Consider the following 19697-nt stretch of genomic DNA (forward strand, 5'->3'; position numbering starts at 1 on the left):
CCTGATAGAGGCTTACAAAACACTCTCACTCCAACTTAAATCCTCTTCCACCATCATGTACCCAGACCCCACAACTCTCCCATCCTAGTATCATCACTGCCTTCCTTCCCCAAAGTCTTTACTTTGGTGAAATACACCAAAACTAATCCAAGATCTACTTTGTATTTTCCTTTTTGTCATTGTTTCTTAATGACTAATTTTTTAATTAATTTCTTTATTGGGGGATTAATGTTCTACATTTGACAGTAAATACAATGGTTTGTACATGCATAAACTTTCTCAGTTTTCAACACAACAATACAACCCCCACTAGGTCCTCTTTCATCCTTTTTGGACCTGTACTCTCCCCTCATCCACTCCAGAGTCTTTTACCTTGGTAAATTACACAATGACTAAATTTTAAGTTTGTACGTATTCAAATGTAACCTGTAATCAGTAATTTCAGGATAGCTTATTATGTAAGAGACAGTTCTGGGGACAGTAGAGAGAACTGGCCCAAGATTGGCCCATATCAAGTCTAATCATAATTCTATTTTTTAAATTAAAATCTGGCCTTGGATAATCCATTTCATTTCACTGGATTCTGATTCTGATTTTTATAAAATAGAATTTATTAGATATGAATATAATGAGGATTATTTTGAGAATAATAGTTCATCTGGAAACTCTTCTTAAAAAAACTGCAAATTGTCTAGCAATTATAAGGTAAAATAAGTTTTATTTCCACTAAAGGAGCACCTGCTTTAAATCTTACACAATACACATACCTGACAAAATTTAGTTTATAGCTCATAAAGTACATCTGCACAATGTTTACTCAAGACCAAATATGTTGCTCAAAGGAGAAAAAAATCATATATTTTCACATAAAATTTCAGTGGCTTGCTACTTTTACATATTTTCAATTTGGTGATCAGAAATACTAATAATTTTAGGGTTAACTTAAGTAGTTCAGTAAGTTCCAGAGCACCAAGAGCACTGTAACACTTGCACACATAGAGGTACATTGATCCATTAGCAACCAGGGACATGGAACAATGGATGATGCTCTGGATTCTCAAGCATAAATTCCCAATTCCAATCCCTGGTATCTCATGCACTAGATTGAGACTCTGGCTGTCTCATAAATAAATAAATACATATAAATAAATAATAAGTCTTTTTACTTTCTTTATTGGGGATTGATGTTTTACATTCGACAGTAAATACAAGAGTTTGTACATACATAGCATTTCCCAGTTTTCCATGTAACAATATAACCCCCATCACTAGGTCCTTTGTCATCCTTCTTGGACCTGTATTCTCCCCCCCACCAACACCCCAGAGTCTTTTACTTTGGTGCAATACACCATTTCCAGTTCAGGTTCTACTTGTGTTTTCTCTTCTGATCTTGTTTTTCAACTTCTGCCTGAGAGTGAGATCATCCCATATTCATCCTTCTGTCTCTAACTTATTTCACTTAACAGGATCTCTTCAAGCTCCACCAAGATCGGCTGAAAATGGTGAAGTCACCATTTTTAATAGCTGAATAGTATTCCGTTGTGTTTAAATACCACAACTTGCTCAGCCACTCATCTATTGTTGACACCTGGGTTGCTTCCAGATTTTGGCTATTATAAATTGTGCTTCTAAGAACACAGATCCTTTTGGATGGGAGTGTTGGGTTCCTTAGGATATATCCCCAGGAGAGGAATTGCAGGATCATAGGGTAGGTCCATTTCTAGCCTTCTGAGAGTTCTCCAGACAACTCTCCACAGGGGTTGGACCAATTTACATTCCTGCCAGCAGTGCAGGAGGGTTCCTTTGATCCCACACCCTCTCCAGCATTTACTGCTACTACTTTTTCTGAATGTATGACATTCTCACAGGAGTGAAGTGGTATCACATTGTTGTCTTTATTTGCATTTCCCGGACAATGACTTGGAGCATTTTTTCATGTGTTTCTCAGCATTTTGGATCTCTTCTGTGGTGAATTTTCTGTCCATGTCCTCTCCCCATTTTTTGATGGAGTTATTTGTTTTCTTGTGGTTGAGTTTGGCAGGCTCTTTATATATTTTGGTTATTAAACTCTTGTCTGATGTATGGCATGTAAAGATCGTCTCCCATTCTGTGAAGGGTCTCTTGGTTTGGGTAGTGGTTTCTTTTGCTCTGCAGAAGCTTTTTTAATAAGTTTATACTTGCCTTAGTCTACTTTGTAATTGGATTTGTTTCATTGAAGACGTCTTTAAAATGTATGCAGAAATGAGTTCTGCCAATATTTTCCTCTAAGTATCTGATAGTTTCTGTTCTAACATCCAAGCCCTTGATCCACTTGGAATTTACTTTTATATTTGGTGAAATATAGTGGTTCAGTTTCATTCTTCTGCATATTTCAACCCATTGTTTCCAATACCATTTGTTGAAGAGACTCTGTTTTCCCCATTTAATAGTCTGGGCACCTTTGCCAAAGATTAGATGTCCATATATGTGAGGGATAACTTCTGGGCTCTCAATTCTATTCCACTGGTCAATGTGTCTATTCATGTTCCAGTACCAAGAAGTTTTGATTACAATGGCCCTATAATACAATTTGAGATCTGGGAGTATAATGAATCCAGTTCTGTTCTTTCTTCTAAAGATTGTTTTGTCAATTCTAGGTGTTTTGCAATTCCAGATAAACATTTGTAGCATTTGTTCTATTCTCCTGAAAAATGTGGTTGAGATCTTGATGGGGATAGTATTAAATTTGCATATGGCTCTGGGTAATATATTCATTTTGATGATGTTAATTATTCCAGCCCATGAACATGGAATATCTTGCTACTTCTTTGTGTCTTTTTCAATTTCCTTGAGTAGTGACACAAAAGTTTCAATATATAAGTATTTAAATTCTTTGGTTAGGTTTATTTTATTGTTTTTGTTGCTATAGTAAAAGGAATTGATTTTTGGATTTCATCTTCTTCTTACTTAGTGTTTATGTAGAGGAATGCCACTGACTTTTGAATGTTAATTTTCTAGCCTGACAACTTACTGTATTGCCTGATAATTTCCAAAAGCTTCTTGCTGGATTCCTTAGGTTTTTCTATGTATACTTTCATGTGATCTGCAAATAGGGAGAGGTTGATTTCTTCTCTTCCAAACTGTATCCCTTTAATTCCTTGCTCCTGCCTGATTGCTATGGAAATACCTTCCAACATTCCAACACTATGTTGAATAGTAACGGTGATAATGGGCAGCCCTGTCTAGTACCTGATCTAAGGGAAAATGCTTCTAGTTTTTCACCATTGATTATGATATTTGCTATAGGTTTGCTATACATATAGATTCCACTATCTTCAGGAATTTTCCATCTACTCCCATTTTTGTAGTGTTTTGATCATAAAGGGATGTTGTATTTTGTCATAGGCTTTCTCTTCATCTATTGATAAAACCATGTGGTTTATGGTCTTGCTTTTAATGATGTGGTGGATCACACTGATTTATTTACATATATTAAACCAACCTTGCATGCCTGGGATAAACTCCATTGGTCCTGATGAAAAATCTTTTTAATATACTGCTATATCCAGTTGGCTAGAATTTTTGTTCAATATTTTAGCATCTATGTTCATCAGAGATATTAATCTGTAGTTTTCTTTTGTGGTTATGTCCCTGTCTGCTTTTGGTATCAGGGTGATGTTGGCTTCATAGAAGCTGAAAGGGAGTATCCCAGGGTCTACAATCTTCCAGTAGATTTTTAGAAGTAGAGGTATTAACTTTTCTTGAAAGTTTTGTAAAATTCATTTGTAAAACCATCTTGTCCAGGTATTATATTCTTGGGAAGGTTTTTGATAACTGTTTCAATTTCATTAGCTGTGATGAGCCTGTTCATATTATCTAATTCCTCTTTATTTAATTTTGGAAATTTGTAGGTATCTATTTCTTTTTGGTATCTATTTCTTTTGGAAGTTTGTAGGTATCCATTTTTTCCAGGTTCTTTAGCTTGCTGGCATATAGTTGTTGATAGAAGCCTCACATAGTATGTTGAATTTCTGTGGTGTCTGTTGAGATATCTCCTCTTTCATTTATGATCCGATTTATTTGGGTCTTCTCCCTTTTTTTCATTTGAGAATCTGGCTAAAGGTTTGTTGATCTTGTTCATTCTTTCAAAGAACCAGCATTTACTTTTGTTGATCTTTTGTATGGTTTTCTTATTTGCAATAGTATTTATTTCTTCCCTAACTTTAGTTATTTCTGTCCTTCTGGTTGTTTTAGGGTTCCTTTGTTCTTCTTCTTGGTCTTTAAGGTGTACAATCAAGTTGTTTATTTGAGCTTTTTCTCGTTTCCTAATGTTTGCTTAAATGGCTATGAACTTCACTCTCAGTATTGCCTTATCTGTGTCCCAAATATTTTGATAACTTATGTCTTCATTTTCATTGAACTCTCAAAAATTTTTGATTTCTTTCTTTATTTCCTCTTTGACCCAGTAGTTGTTAAGTAGTATACTGTTGAGTTTCTACATTTTGTGACTATTACTATCTTTTGTTTATTTTTAAGTGTTAGTTAAATTCTAGTGTGGTCTAGGCGATGCCTGGGATGATTTCAATGCTCTTGAATTTGCTGATGCTGTCTTTGTAACCTAACATATGGTCTATCCTTGAGAATGACCCGTGTCATTATACCAAGTCTGAGTACTGACTTGAAAAATCTCAGAGTTTCCGTACAGTTAAGAAGAACTAACTAAGGATGACTCACAATCTCAGTGACTATAAAATCAATACAGTAGTACCTCAGTCCTCAGTACTGGGTATATGATACATGGTTCCAGAATGCACAGAACAATATGGAGCATAATGAATACTAAATGACTGACACAGAGGCTGGCATTGAAGCCAGGGAAGTAGCTGTTGACCCTGTTCCCTCACTTCTTCCCCAATCCCACCTAGTTCTGTGAGGGGATCTGGAACAGACATTGTCTACAGAACTGGTTTTAGTCTGCCATGAGTGTCCCCAAACACAATATTCCATATCCCCTTGCCTGCTCTCTTAGATCAGAAGCCACCCTACTCTACCAGTCTTCCATCTGCTTCTGCCTTAGTATTATGTCCACTCTTATTCTCAAGACGGCCCCCAGACATCCTACCTCTGAATTCCATAGTATAAGTGTCAAGTAAGCAAGAGTCAAGAGCTGAAAATTTTTTTATCAAGATGTAGCTAAAATGTATCAAATTCCACACATTTGGAGTACTGCAATATGACTGTTCTTGTGCAACAGACTGTGACAATATGAGCATTCACAAAAGGAATAACTAATATAATTTTCAATTGTCATTTATTCTTATTTCAATGAAAATGTACATTTAGCAATTTTGGCTTCTTGAACATATTTATGTTTTACATTTTCTTACTTATCTCCACATAAGTCACAAAATATCAGGTTACATAGAAATCCTCACTTACTTTTTGGAAAATGTATACTTAATTTTAATTCATTTTATCTTTCTACCTCTTTAGCCACCTATTTTATCTATTCCTAGGATTAGAGATACTCTGAGATAGTAGCTTTAGTAAATAAATTCACTGAGTCATAAGATATTATACCTATTAACTGTATATATCATTGTATAGTTTCTCTTGTTATTATACATTTAAAAATTAACTCTCAGACTGGAAAGACAGTACAATGTTTATTCAAAAGACTTTCATGCATGAGGCTCTGAGGTATCAGGTTTAATCCCCAGCACCAACTTAAGCCAGATCTGATCAGCATTTTGGTCTCTCTCCCTCTTTTTTCTGTATATCCTTCTCTGTATCATTCTCATTAGAATTAATAAAATTAAAACCCCATCATTTTTTGTAAATATGTTTATTTATTTAGTCATTTATTATAGAGAGAAACTGATATAGAGTGGGGAAACAAGGATGGAGAGAGAGACACCTGCAGCACTTCTTCACCATTGATGAAGGCTCCTTATACAAGTGGAGATTGGGGATTTTGACTTAGATCCTTGTGCACAGTAGCATATGCTCTCAATTGAATGCCAGTTTTAGTTGCAAAAACAGCTACTTAAATATTAACAACCATTTTTACTAATGCAGAGTGAATTATTAGGGTCAATGTGAGCATAAAGACATAAGCATTTAGAAAAAACTATAGAACATTTCTAAGTTTTCTTTGTCTCCTATATAGTGATTAGCATTGTGAAAAAATTATTTACTTATCTTTCCTCACTATTAAATATTTCCTCTATAGTAAACTTCTGCAAAGAGAACTTTTATCCATTGTTGCTCTTCTGTCCACAAGTTAGTTTTATTTATTTATTTATTTAATTTATTTTTACTTTTGTTGCCCTTGTTGTTTTTTATTGTTGTTGTAGTTATTATTGTTGTTGTTACTGATGTTGTAATTGTTAGATAGGACAGAGAGAAATAGAGAAAGGATGGGAAGACCTGCTTCACCACCTGTGAAGTGACTCTTCTGCAGGTGGGGAGCCAGGGGTTCAAACCTGGATCCTTATGCTGGTCCTTGTGCTTGGTGCCATATGCACTTAATCTGCTGCCCTACCACCTGACTCCCCACAAGTTAATTTTTTATTTAACAATGAAAGAATATATACTTTTTCACAGTCTACAAGAACATATTTTCAGGCTTTATTTGGAAGTTATATAGAGGCTTTTGTAATTCACAATTATTATGAACAAATAAACCTACAAGTTTTCTTACCAAGTTTTGTTAATACCTTGTTTCCTGGTTAGATTATAACAAAAATTCTATAATGAGTTTGTAGTAAAAGCTTCTTTTTTCTTTTCTTTTTAATTTATTGGTAGTATGTTATAAGACTGTAAGATTACAGCATATAGTTGTACACAACGTCTACCACCAAAAGTCTGTATTTCCACACTTCTACCTCCCAAAGATAACTACCATAGTTCTCACAAATCTTTGAAACAGTCTGTTTGCTTCTATTTTTATTTCAAGTCCAAGTGTATCAGTCCAAAATTACATATATGAGTGAAACCACCCAGTATTTATCTTTCATCTATTTACTTATAGCAGTAAGCATAATTACCTCCAGTTCTATCCATTTTGCCCCCACCCAAAACACAGTATCATATTTTTTATTACAATGTAGTGTTCCATGGAATATATATCCCATAACTGTTTTAGCCAGTCATTGTTGATGGACACTAAGGCTGCTTCCAAAATTTAGCTATGTAAATAAGCATAGAGGTGCATATGTCCCCTCAAATTAGTGTTCCAGTGTCTTTTGGATAAATCTCTAAAAGTAGTATTGCTGGATCATAAGGTAATCCCATTTGTATTTGTTTAAGGAGCTGGATCATAAGGTAATCCCATTTGTATTTAAGGACTCTTCATACAGTTTTCAAAAGAGGCTGCACCAGTTTGCATTACCACCAGCAATGTAGCAGACAGAGTTCCTTTATTCCCTAAAACACCTATGATTTCCTGGTTTGTTGATGTAAGCCATTTTCTCAAAGTATTTAATTTTAATTTTTTTTTTTAGATAGATGAAGTGGTGTCTTTAGGGTGTCTTTTTAGGTCTTTCTACTAGATTGCTGCATATAATGACTCACTGCAGACTATTGTGCACTTCAACCAGACTCCCCTGTGCAGGTGACCCCACCATGTGTCCTGGAACTCTGCTTCCCCAGAGCCCTACCTCACTAGGGAAAGAGAGAGATAGGCTAGATGTATGAACCTATAGTACGGAATATACTATAATATAGGATTATGTCAACGCCCATGTTCAGCGGGGAAGCAATTACAGAAGTCAGACTTTCCACCCTCTCCATAATGTCCCTTGGTTCATACTCCCAGAGGGTTAAGAATAGGAAATCTATCAGAGGAGGGCATGGGATACTGAGTTCTGGTGGTGGGAATTGTGTGGAGTTGTACCCTTCTTATTCTATGGTTTCTGTTAGTGTTTCCTCTTTATAAATAAAAACTAAAAAATAAAATAAAACTGAAATTTCTTTTCTTCTTATTTTGCTACTAGGCTTATCAGTGCTTGCACAATCAATACACTACTCCAAGGAGGCCATTTTTTCCCACCTTTATATTTCATTTGATAGTAGCAGAGAGAAATTCAGAGGGGGAGAATCGATAGAGAAAAAGAGAGGTACATGTTGCACTACTTCAATACTTGGGAAGCTTCCACATTGCATTTGGGGACCAGGGATTTGAAAGTAGATATTTTGGTAAAATGTGTCACTTAGGGAGTGGGGCAAGACAGTAGTACTGCAGCGGGTTAAGTGCACTTGGCTCAAATCTCAGGTACTGGAGTAAGGATCCGGTTCAAGGCTCTGGTGTCTATCTCTCTCCCTCTCTGTCTTCCCTTCCTCTCTTGATTTCTCTTTGTCCTATCCAGCAACAATAACAATAGCTATAACAACAATAACAATAACAACAAGGGCAACAAAATCAGAAAAAATGGCCTCCAAGAGCAGTGGATTAGGCATGCAACCCCAGCAATAACCTGGAGGCCAAAAAAAAAAAAAAAGGGCCAGTGTGTCACCACCCAGATCTTTGCACTTATTCATTTACCTTTTGAAAACACTATCTTAATATACTTAGTGTTTACAACCACAACATCTTATCTCACAGGGGTAATTTGTCAACCACTCATGTTCTAGTACTTTAAGTTTAAAAATGGAAAAGAGAAGACTAATGAAATGGGTCTTTCTGGTTCATTTTATGCCACCTGATAGGGAAGCCAGAAGAGAGAATATAAACAATACAAACAAGCAATTTAATGAGTACTGTTTTTTTCCGGAATTCAGCTATAAATATTTAATTGTTTGATAACTTCCTCAGAACACAGTGCTCACTTCTAAAATTAGGTTTCTAAAATTATTTGTGAACTGCAGAAAAGATCCAAAAGGCTAGCAAACACATGAAAAATTGCTCCAGGTCACTGATTGTCCAAGAAATGCAAATAAAGACACTGAGGGGGGTTGGGCAGTGGCGCAGTGGGTTAAGTGCATGTGGCACAAAGCGCAGGGACCGGCGTAAGGATCCCAGTTTGAGCCCCTGGCTCCCCACCTGCAGGGGAGTCGCTTCACAGGCGGTGAAGCAGGTCTGCAGGTGTCTATCTTTCTCTCCCCTTCTCTGTCTTCCCCTCCTCTCTCCATTTCTCTCTGTCCTATCCAACAACAAATTGCACCAACAAGGGCAATAATAATAACCACAACGAAGCTACAACAAGGGCAACAAAGGGGAGGAAAAATGGCCTCCAGGAGAGGTGGATTCATGGTGCAGGCACCGAGCCCAGCAATAACCCTGGAGGAGAAAAAAAAAAAAAAAGACACTGAGATACCACCTCACCCTTATAAGAATGGCATACATTAAAAAGAACAGTAGTAACAGATGCTGGAGAACTGTGGAGACAGAGGAAACCTTCTGCAATGCTGGTGGAAATGTAAACTGGTCCAGCCTCTGTGGAGAGCAGTCTGGAGAACTCTTACAAGGCTAGACATGGACCTTCCAAATGACCCAGTAGTCCCTCTCCTAGGGATATACCCCAAGGACTCCATAATATGGGACTCCAAAAAGAAATGTGTACACCTATGTTCACAGCAGCACAATTTGTAAGAGATAAAACCTGGAAGCAACCCAGGTGCCCAACAACAGATGAGTGGCTGAGAAAGTTGTGGTATATATATATATATATATATATATATATATATATATATATAATGGAATACTATGCTAATAGCTATTAATAACAATGAGCCCACCTTCTCTGACCCATCTTGGATGGAGCTAGATGCCAGGAGCCATTCTCTGCTTGATAGAAGATAAGCTTTGAAACAATGAAAGCCCTAAAGATAAGTTTCTATTTCCCCACAGGTAGGCCATTTACCAGAAATCAAGTGACACACCACATAGTTATAGTTAATAGACATAGTTTCAGCTATGTATGTTGCAAGGGACATTCCACCCTGATAACTGGTCCCCCTCCTCTTTCTCCTCTTGCACGCCCCCTTCCCCAAAGCCTTATAATGCCTGAAAGCACAATAAAATTTTGCAGCTTGATCAGAATCCTGTCTTGCTGTCGTTCTTTGTGTCTCCTGTCCCTTTCATTCCAGGTCCCAGGGTTCCTAGCCACTGTTCTTACCCCACTGGCCAGGGCATCTGGCGCCCGAACGTGGGGCGAAGAAGCCTTCTGGAGACCTTTGGAACGCCACTGCTAGAGAGGATAGGCCTATCTGAATTCCCTGAGCCACCGCGGCCTAATAAGTAATGCACTGGCTCGCATTGATTGCCACGGAACTGCCCGGCCATGAGTCAGATCTGGAGGAGTGTCACAGCGGCGCAAGGTAAGCACTACCATGGGACAGACATTTAGTAAACAAAATTTGTTCATAAAAGGACTCAGGGAATCCCTCAAGACACGAGGAGTAAGGGTTAAGAAAAAGGATCTGAAGTTTTTTTTTTTGTTTTGTGAGTGATGTTTGTCCATGGTTTCCCTTAGAGGGGACTATTGATGAAAAAAGATAGGCTAGAGTATGAAACTGTTTAAGAGATTTTTATGAGACCTTTGGTCCAGAAAAGATTCCAGCCCAGGCTTTTTCTTATTGGAATTTAGTAAATGATATACTCAAAGTCTATAAACATTGTCCTGATGCACAAGGAGTCATGAGAGAGGGAGAAAAAGTCTTACAGGGACACTCCCAGCCACCTTCTGTTTGTGAGTCTGTCTCTATTCCCATGCCTGATTCAGGAAGCCCCGCCCCTGAGGCCACCTGCTAAGTTCCCTCCAGTTAAGATTTACCCCTCTTTGACAACCTTAAGATCCCCTGCCAAAGATGGGCCTGATGATAGTCTTTCTCCTGAAGAGGCCTTATCCCTTGATGAAGATATGGCCAAATATCATAATCCTGACCAGCCACCCCTATGCTCTTCCTTGTCCAGACCGCCTCCTTACACCACCGCCCCTCTGTTTTGTGCTCTGGTCCTTGACTTGGCCAATATCACTGACTATACCACCAAGGCTAAAATTCAACTAGCACAAAAAACAGCTTCCCTTAAAAAATTAGTAAAAAAAAAAAATGAGAGCATTTACAATTAGTTAAAGAACTGTGGGCTCTTGATTTGCCATTATATTAAAATTAGCCAGAAAAAAAAAAAGATGCAGCTTTTTTCCCTCTACTCTCAGAAAGCGTTAAACCAATTCTAAGTGAGATCTTATCTGGCTAGCAAGCTATTCTTTAAAGAAAGAATGAAATCAATCAAACAAGATGTTCTCTTTAACTTAAAAGCTATTAATCAGAGAACCAGCAACACTTTTTATATAAATTTAATGATTTGTTTCTTTAAAACACTAAAATGTACCTTAGCCCAGAAAAAGAACTTTCAAAGATTTTTCTCCACGCTTCTCCGTGCGTGGCGGTAAACTAAGCCCGCCTGTTCCATCCATGCAGCCAATCATGGCACAGAGCTCCTGCTCCACAAATTGGCAAAGACTTCAGTCAATCATCCCCTAAACCACAAATGCCCCTGGGTGGGGGGGTGGGCGGTGGAGAGGCTGTGAGTTAGAAATCCAAAAGCCGCTTTTCAAAGGGAAAAATTTTCTTTTCACCAAGAATGTCTGTTTTAACTCTACATGCTAACCTTGTTTTCATTAATGTGTGTTAACCCCTAAGTAACTAAAGTTTGTTTTAAGTTTTAAATAAGACTTAGTTAAGCTAAATGTGGTTTTAAAGATCCCGACACATAGAGTTGACACACCTTTACCAGACTAAAATATAGGACAGTTTCGTCCCTTCTAATAGCTAATATCAACATCAATTCATTAGTTAGAAATTTTATGAGATCTCAAGGCATGGTAAGATGCCCCTGCAGTCTCTCTCATTCTTGTAAAAATTCTAAACCTTAACAGCACCCCAATACCAACTGCCACTCTTTGTAACAAATTCCATGTTTGAACTGCCTTTCTAATAACCCAGTCAGTGTAGCAGTGGCCTTGCCAGGAAAAAAAGGTTAAATGTGGTATTCCTGGCCTGATAAAAAATTTTTATTCAGCAGATGTGATTCAACGAAATTATTTAGTGTAAAATGGTCATTTAAAAGAAATGTTAACAGTTAAAATTCATTTTGAACATTTCAGCTATGAGGTTTATCTTAGCTTTTTAAGTTACCTATCCAAATCAAAGTGAAAGATCAATTAAGTTGTGTACCCACCCTTGTTCATAGCTGCCCGAAGGGTGTGATAGCTTTGTGATAAGCAAAGATCCTAAGAAACAAAGTTTAACATTTTACTTAAAATTGTTTAAGTGACTAAAAAAAAAAAAGTGTCCAAAACAGTTCTTATGTGGTAACATAAAGGTAAAAATTCATTTGCTAAGACAGCTAAAAATTTAAAGTAAAAGTCTTAAGTATTTAACATGACAATTCTTCATCTCCAAATTGATATGCAAATTATCTATGTATTTAACTGAAAAAGTTCCAGCACATTCTGGAGGGCCCCCAAAATGTCCTGTGAACTGTTTTGTGGATATTGGTCCACAGAAAAATTGGCATTTGTCTGACACTAGAAATGTTTTTGAGAAGCAATGTCACTAACGTGTGTTAACTCTTTAAGTAACTTAAGTTTGTTTAAAGTTTAAAGAAAAATTTAGTTAAACTAAATTGGGTTTAGAGATCCTGGTTATGGGAATTGCTGCAGGAGGTTAAAAAGATAACTTTTAAATTTATGCTCTTTAAAATTCAAGCAGAGCCTCTTAAAATTAGGTATCACACACTGAAGATGTGTCTAGATCTTGACTGTGATAGGTAAAAAAAAAAAAAAAAGGTTTTAAAATACTTTCTCAACTAAACAGGCAAAACTGGCTTGGGTTAGTAAAAGATAACACAATGGTTATGTTAATTATTTACATGCCAGAGGCTTTTGCTCTGATAAATGAGGTTTAATTTAAATAAGATAGGTGGGAAAAAATTTTTTTTTCCAAATAAAACTTATCAAATAAATATGGGGCAGCCTAATGTAGAGCTGTATAGATGTTTTAGCTAACGTTTTTGCATATTATTCAAGAAGTATGCCCCTGGTTTCCCTGAGAAAAAACTCTAGATATTAAAACATAAGAGAGACTAGGTAAAAAGTTAAGAGAGTTTTATGTCTGATATAGACAAAAATGCTCTGGTTAAAACTTTCATTTTAAAACTTGGTAAGAGATTTTTTTTTATGTTACTCATGAGTTAGTTACTTGTGCTTTTACAGTGACTTGCTCCTTCTGATAAAGTTGTTACTGAGATAAATCCCCTATTTAGAAGGACTACAAAAATTATTATCAAATAATTGGCTTTTGAGAGTACAGATTCTACATATCAAACTTTAATCAGTTCTTTTAGAGAGTAAAAAAAGTATCTGGTTTGTTTTAAGACACTGTCAGAAGTTTATTCTTGATAAATTAAGGTAATACATGGTGCTTCTGATCTGATTTGTTTTGGCAAATCCTGATTTAACAAAATTATTATTTTAAACATTTAAGCTATGAGGTTTTATTTTAGCCTTTTAAGTTGCCATATTAGAGTTCTAAAGAGCAAAATCTATTATGAGTTTTATATGATAGCCTTGTGATGAGTAAAGATCTTAGTAAACTAAGTTATAGTAGTGTGCTTAAACTGTCTAATCAGTTTAAAATAATGCAAAAAAAGGTAAACATTTTATCATGTCAATACATTAAGTATTGACTATCTATAACATATTGGTATATTTTAATAAAGAGCCTTTTAAAATCATATAAAAGAACACAAGCCAATTCTAACCATTAGATCATCAATTAACTTGGTACAAGTTCTCCACTAAGTAAATAATTATAGGTACATCTGCACATGAAGAACTGACTGCTCATATGGTAAGATTTAAAACTAAACATTTTTCTTTTTTTTTTTATGGGTGTATGATGACTCCTAAAGTCACTCATATCCTAAAATTTTTTCTCTCATTTTTTTAAAAGCCTCTTAAAATTTTAACACTTTACCTGCCATAGTGAGAGCGCTTTACTGGCTCCTGTATTGTTTAATTAAGATCCTGCTATTCAGACTTTTAAGATTAATCTCCATTGATAAAAGCCAGTGCTCTCTGGCAGATTGATGTAATTCACCTGCCCATGTTTAGTAAACAAAAACTTTTTTTTTTCTCAGTTGGTATTTTTTCCAAATTTACGTGGGCTATAGCTCAAACAAGAAAAAGCTCAAAAACCTTAGGAGCCATATGCTCTTTTTTGCTTCAATAGACATCCAATCCATGTATTTTTGTTTCCTTTAGAACATTAAAAGCTCAATAAATAAATAAATAAGGGGAATGCACCCCCCAGTATTCAGTTGGCTAAAGTGTCAATGAAGTAACTATTCTAAGCCTTTTTTATATTTACAAAAATTCGAATTGTCCATTTATTGTATCTCATTGACAAAGCCACCCACTCTCCCAGCCATAAAGACGTATTTCTTCTTTTTCCTTTTTCAACACTGGATGTCCATGTTTGTTTTCCTTTTATTATGGTGGATGACATTATTGCTCTTGCAAAATCCACAGAGTCCCTGTTGGCAAGTCCTTACTACAAAGAATGCCATGGCAGTATATACTCCAGTTAATCGCACCAGCCTATCCAAGTCTTCTCTTTCTGCTGACCTACCACTGCTGACTAAATCTTTGCATGTTTATTGAGTGCTCACTTTTCTCAAAATATTCCTCATGTTCAAGGAACCGCACCTAATGTGTATGCACCTCCTCTGTGTTTTGGTACAACACCATCCTATATTTTCATGTCAATTCTTCTCTACCTGGTCCTTGCCTCCTAGTTTTGCTTGTTCCACAGCTGACCCTCTATGAAGAAGAAAAATTTCATCAGTTGGCGCTGATGACCACAAGAGGACCAGACGTGCTGTGTTTCTTCCTCTGCACATCACATCCACTGACTGCTTCCCTTAGACTTGCTGGTGGCACGCTAGGACACTCTATATTCCTCCCATAAATTTTCTGACAAATTACAACAGGTTATAGACTCCACCACAAATAGTCTTGAGTCACTACAGAGCCCCTTATGGGACCCTTGATTAGTCTTTTGTTAATGATTACCTTAGGACCCTTTATTTTCAATAAGATTACTGATTTTATAAAACAGCAAATTTACTCCTTGGCTTCAAAACCCTTACAAATACATTATCATAGACTTGATTTGGCTGACAGAGGCCTGGCTGAACCTGAGGGTGACAGACCTCCTTTACGGATGGCATAAAACTCAGATTTATGCATTGAGGCATCCAACCTTGGCAGGGCAAGGACACCAGTAAGGGGTGCGAGGCTAAGCACTGCAGGGGGAGGACCTTATAGTCCGCCTCTGAGTCCCCTGTGAAGCAAACCTGATTTGCATGGAGGCTGGTGTCAGCAATAAAGATTTTGCCTTGAAGTCCTCTTCACCCTGGAAACTGTGGCTCTCCCTCCCCTCCCAAAAGTCACCAAGAGCCTTATAAGATGTGGGAAGATTGGTTTTTGTATTTGCCCCATGGGAGGAATCAGGTCAATACTTCTCCCTCTGGTTAATGCCCACTGAATCTGCTGTTAAGGTCTCTACCCCTCACCCTTAATTGCCTGCCTCAGTTAAATTGTAAAGAAGGGGAGAGATGCCAGGAGCCATTCTCTGCTTGATAGAAGATAAGCTTTGAAACAATGAAAGCCCTCAAGATAAGTTTCTATTTCCCCACAGGTAGGCCATTTACCAGAAATCAAGTGACACACCACATAGTTATAGTTAATAGACATAGTTTCAGCTATGTATGTTGCAAGAGACATTCCACCCTGATAATTGCTCCCCCTCCTCCTTCTCCTCTTGCACTCCCCCTTCCCCAAAGCCTTATAATGCCTGTAAGCACAATAAAATTTTGCAGCTTGATCAGAATCCTGTCTTGCTGTCGTTCTTTGTGTCTCCTGTCCCTTTCATTCCAGGTCCCAGGGTTCCTAGCCACTGTTCTCGCCCCGCTGGCCTGGGCAGCTAGAAGGAATTATGTTAAGTGAGCTAAGTCAGAAAGATAAAGATAAATATGGGATGATCCCACTCATAAACAGAAGTTGAGAGAGAATAACATAAAGGGAAACTGAAAGCAGGATTTAACTGAATTTGGAGTAGGGCACCAAAGTAAAAACCCTGGGTTGAGGTTGAGGGTGGATATTCAGCTTCACAGGATTGGGGTGGGGGAGCAAGGGAGGGGAGGAGGGCGGGATGGGACACCATATTTTGGTGGTGGGAATGGTGTTTATGTACACTCCTATCAATATGTAGTCATATAAATCACTATTTGATTAATATGAGAGGGGAAACATTGAATGTCTAAAATTATTTGTGAAGTTTAAACTAACATGTTACTTTCCATCTAAGTTTTTTCAGGTATCATTTTCTTCATTTAAGAAACATAACAGGATAAAAACTACAACTCATAAATAATTCTGGCTTGGCAAGTCCACATATGTACTCACAGATTACATACTGTTCTGATTAGGCACACCAAACATGCTACTCAGTAAGTAGGCATGTTTCAACTCATGATGACAGCTGATGTATGATTCACTATGTTGACTGCTCAAGGCATTTGTACTGGTTGAACAGTTATATTTATTTATGTCAAAATTCTGTTGTAAACAAAGCAATTGAAATGATGTTTTAGAGGGCTACTGTCAAAGAAGTTTTAAAAGCTGCCCTTTTGTGCTTAAAATAAATCACAAAAATATGTCAAAGTCTTAGGAAAATAGAGTAGGTCCCTTTAAAATTAAAATAGTCAACAATTTTTCATTATATGCTTCCTGGACAATAAGACTAAAAGAACTGCAAGCACAATGGCTGGTATGTTTACTTCAGCAAAGTAATTTTTCTCCATTAAGAAAAAAGTTCCTTAGAAGAAGAAGAAAAAAAACCTATCTTTCCGTTTAACTTAAGTCTGAGGAAAAGTCCAAGGGCCCATTGCTTTTAATGTACAACCTTCTGCATGATCTAATAGGCAAACAGTCATTGCACAGACTGGCTAAAGTATAGTGCTGTTTTATCTTAATAACCTGCTGTAAATCGCTTCATCAAGAGAAACACTTGTTAAAGATTTAATGGTCAGGGAAAACAAAAAAGCATGCAGATTTCCAAAAGAAAAGCAAGACCCCATGTCTGGGTTCATCTCATAAATTGAACACACACCCTATTGACCACACAGGAAGAAATTTCAACTTATGGTTTAGGCAACAGACCAGATCTTTTCTATGGGGGTGGGGATGGGGTGCACTGTTGATTCCTATGCTGGCATCTTTATCTCTCATTGGGGATTAAAGTAATCTATGTAACACTAGTAAGGGGTACCTGAATAGTTCTATCCCCAAGGGGTACTGAAAAATAGGGTGCAGGGGATGCTAAATATACACATGTGGATTAAAAAATACTGCCTTTTAAAGTTACTAAAAGGAATTTATATTGTCTTCCAGAGGGTTTCCATTACCTCACAAATCTCATCCAGGTTTTAAAATGAAGGTGGGAACAAAAGTTAAATAAATAACTTTTGAAAATGTCATAGTAGAATAAAGAAGAGAAGGATTTAAACTAGGATTATGAAACAGAAAAATAATGAAAAAGGAGAAAGTATAGGACAAACTTTTGGGTTCTAGGCTTATTTTGCTTTCATTCTAAAGCATATTAAAAGTAAAGCCCTGTAATTATTTATGACTGCTTGAAATCCAAACCAAACTGACTCAAACTAATCACATTCCTTTATAATTCCCTTGAAAGTAAAAAGAATAAACATAGGTTATTTTTACCTAAAGGGTACTTTAAAGTTTGGCAAGTTCGTATAACTCTTTTTTCCATTGTAGGTTCAACATCACAATGTCAACAACTTACCTGAGTAAAAGTGATATTAAAAACACAGAAACATAATTATCAACTACCCTGCATAAATATATATGAAATTCTCTGAAAGCTTCAATATCATATTCTTTCCCTAGAAAACTTCAACTTTGTCCCTTCACTTGTAATTTTTCTAGTAAGGAATTTTAGCTTTGATATTTTAATTAAAATTAATTTTATGCCCATTGTCCATAACTACTTTAAATGTGTAGGTTTGATTAGGGACTAACCTAATAGCAAACTATTTCTGTGAGAGAAAAGAGAGTGAGACAGGGAACAGACCAACAATCACTTAAAACTTTGCTTCTTTTTCTCATTTGGATATTTGTTATTGGTCATATTGGGTATGACCTATTTCTTCAATTTACCCTATTACTTAGAATATTATGGATTCAAGAAGAAATACTTTTAAAAATTCCAAAAAACAGAGAAACTAATTCATTAATTAGGAATAGAAACATAAAGCATACCTTTAGAGACCATACGGTTTTCTGATAGATGAAAAGCCCTCTTACATTAAATGCATATCCCCCAAATCCATTGTATATTCCAGTTAAATGAGTCAACTATTATTTACAAATAATGTTCTTCCATAATGAAATGGTATTTAAATATGTTTAAATTTCAAGGCTTTTAAGATATAGGTATCTTTGTAGCAGGTTGCTATTTGGTTTTTGTTTTCAGTTTTATCTTCTCCCAAAATAATCATATCATACAGGAGTCCCACAGTTGTCACTTAACCTCTTTGGACACTCTTTTCAAGTATAAAGTGAAGTAATTATTCTCTAAGGCTTCTTCCTGAACGAAAACTCACCGTTCTTTCACACTCATACTATCATTCAACTACCTGAACTGTACAAACAGATCACCAGCATATATTTTTGTGAGTGAAATGGAGTGGGAAGAGGCTGTCATGGATACAAAGAAACAAAGACTATAAAAATATTTACTAAATCTAGGCACTAAATGTACAAAGATTTCAGTCTATCTCATTTAATTGCCCTGACTTTTAGGTAATACGCACTCTTAATTAGGTGTGCTGACACCTGACTCCATGGATTGATTTTTTTTGGAGGAGGTGGAATTGGGAATGACCAGTAATTCAGTTCAAATAGCTGAAGCACTTACATGTGTCAATTTAGTTTTAGTCATCATATATACTCAGATTAGTGTTGAAAGAAAACACATTCTTAACTACTTAACAAGTTGCAATTCGAGACAGGGGCACCTGGTAAATTGATTAAGCAGCAGAATATAATTGTGATAATGTAAAAAATGCACTATTTATCTCTCTTTTTCTCTTGTAGTCTAGTTCCTGAATCACAAAATTGTTGTTTGACAGGTCAGACTTCTCTTGGTCAGGTGGTAGTACATTTTTCATCTTAATTCCTCACACACTTTTTCATTATACAGTACTGCTCTGTGCATAGCCACTGTATCCTTTCATGCTGACACACTTACCTTCACTATAACACTAAAAATTATTTGCTAGGCACTCCTTTGCTTCTTCACATTTCACATCTTCCCACTGAATTTTTTGTGTCAATGGGATAGCACAGTTTTTTCACTTCCACCTTCAGGAATCTGAACACTCTCTAATTTCTAAATATTTAACTGGCTTTGTGACTGCCTTTTGTGTTGCATTACAGAGTACTTTCTTCACTGAAATTTTGTATTGTTTTTTCAGTCTTCAGTGCTTGCTTTCTATTTTAATATTATTGAAACTTAACATGCCTTCATATGAGTTAATGATAGATTTTTTTTTGGCAAAATAAAACAAAAGTTTCTAACTAACATTTCCCCCAAAGACACATTAAGAACAAAAATATTTGTAACTT

Source organism: Erinaceus europaeus, chromosome 8, assembly GCF_950295315.1.
Source record: "Erinaceus europaeus chromosome 8, mEriEur2.1, whole genome shotgun sequence".
Taxonomy (NCBI): domain Eukaryota; kingdom Metazoa; phylum Chordata; class Mammalia; order Eulipotyphla; family Erinaceidae; genus Erinaceus; species Erinaceus europaeus.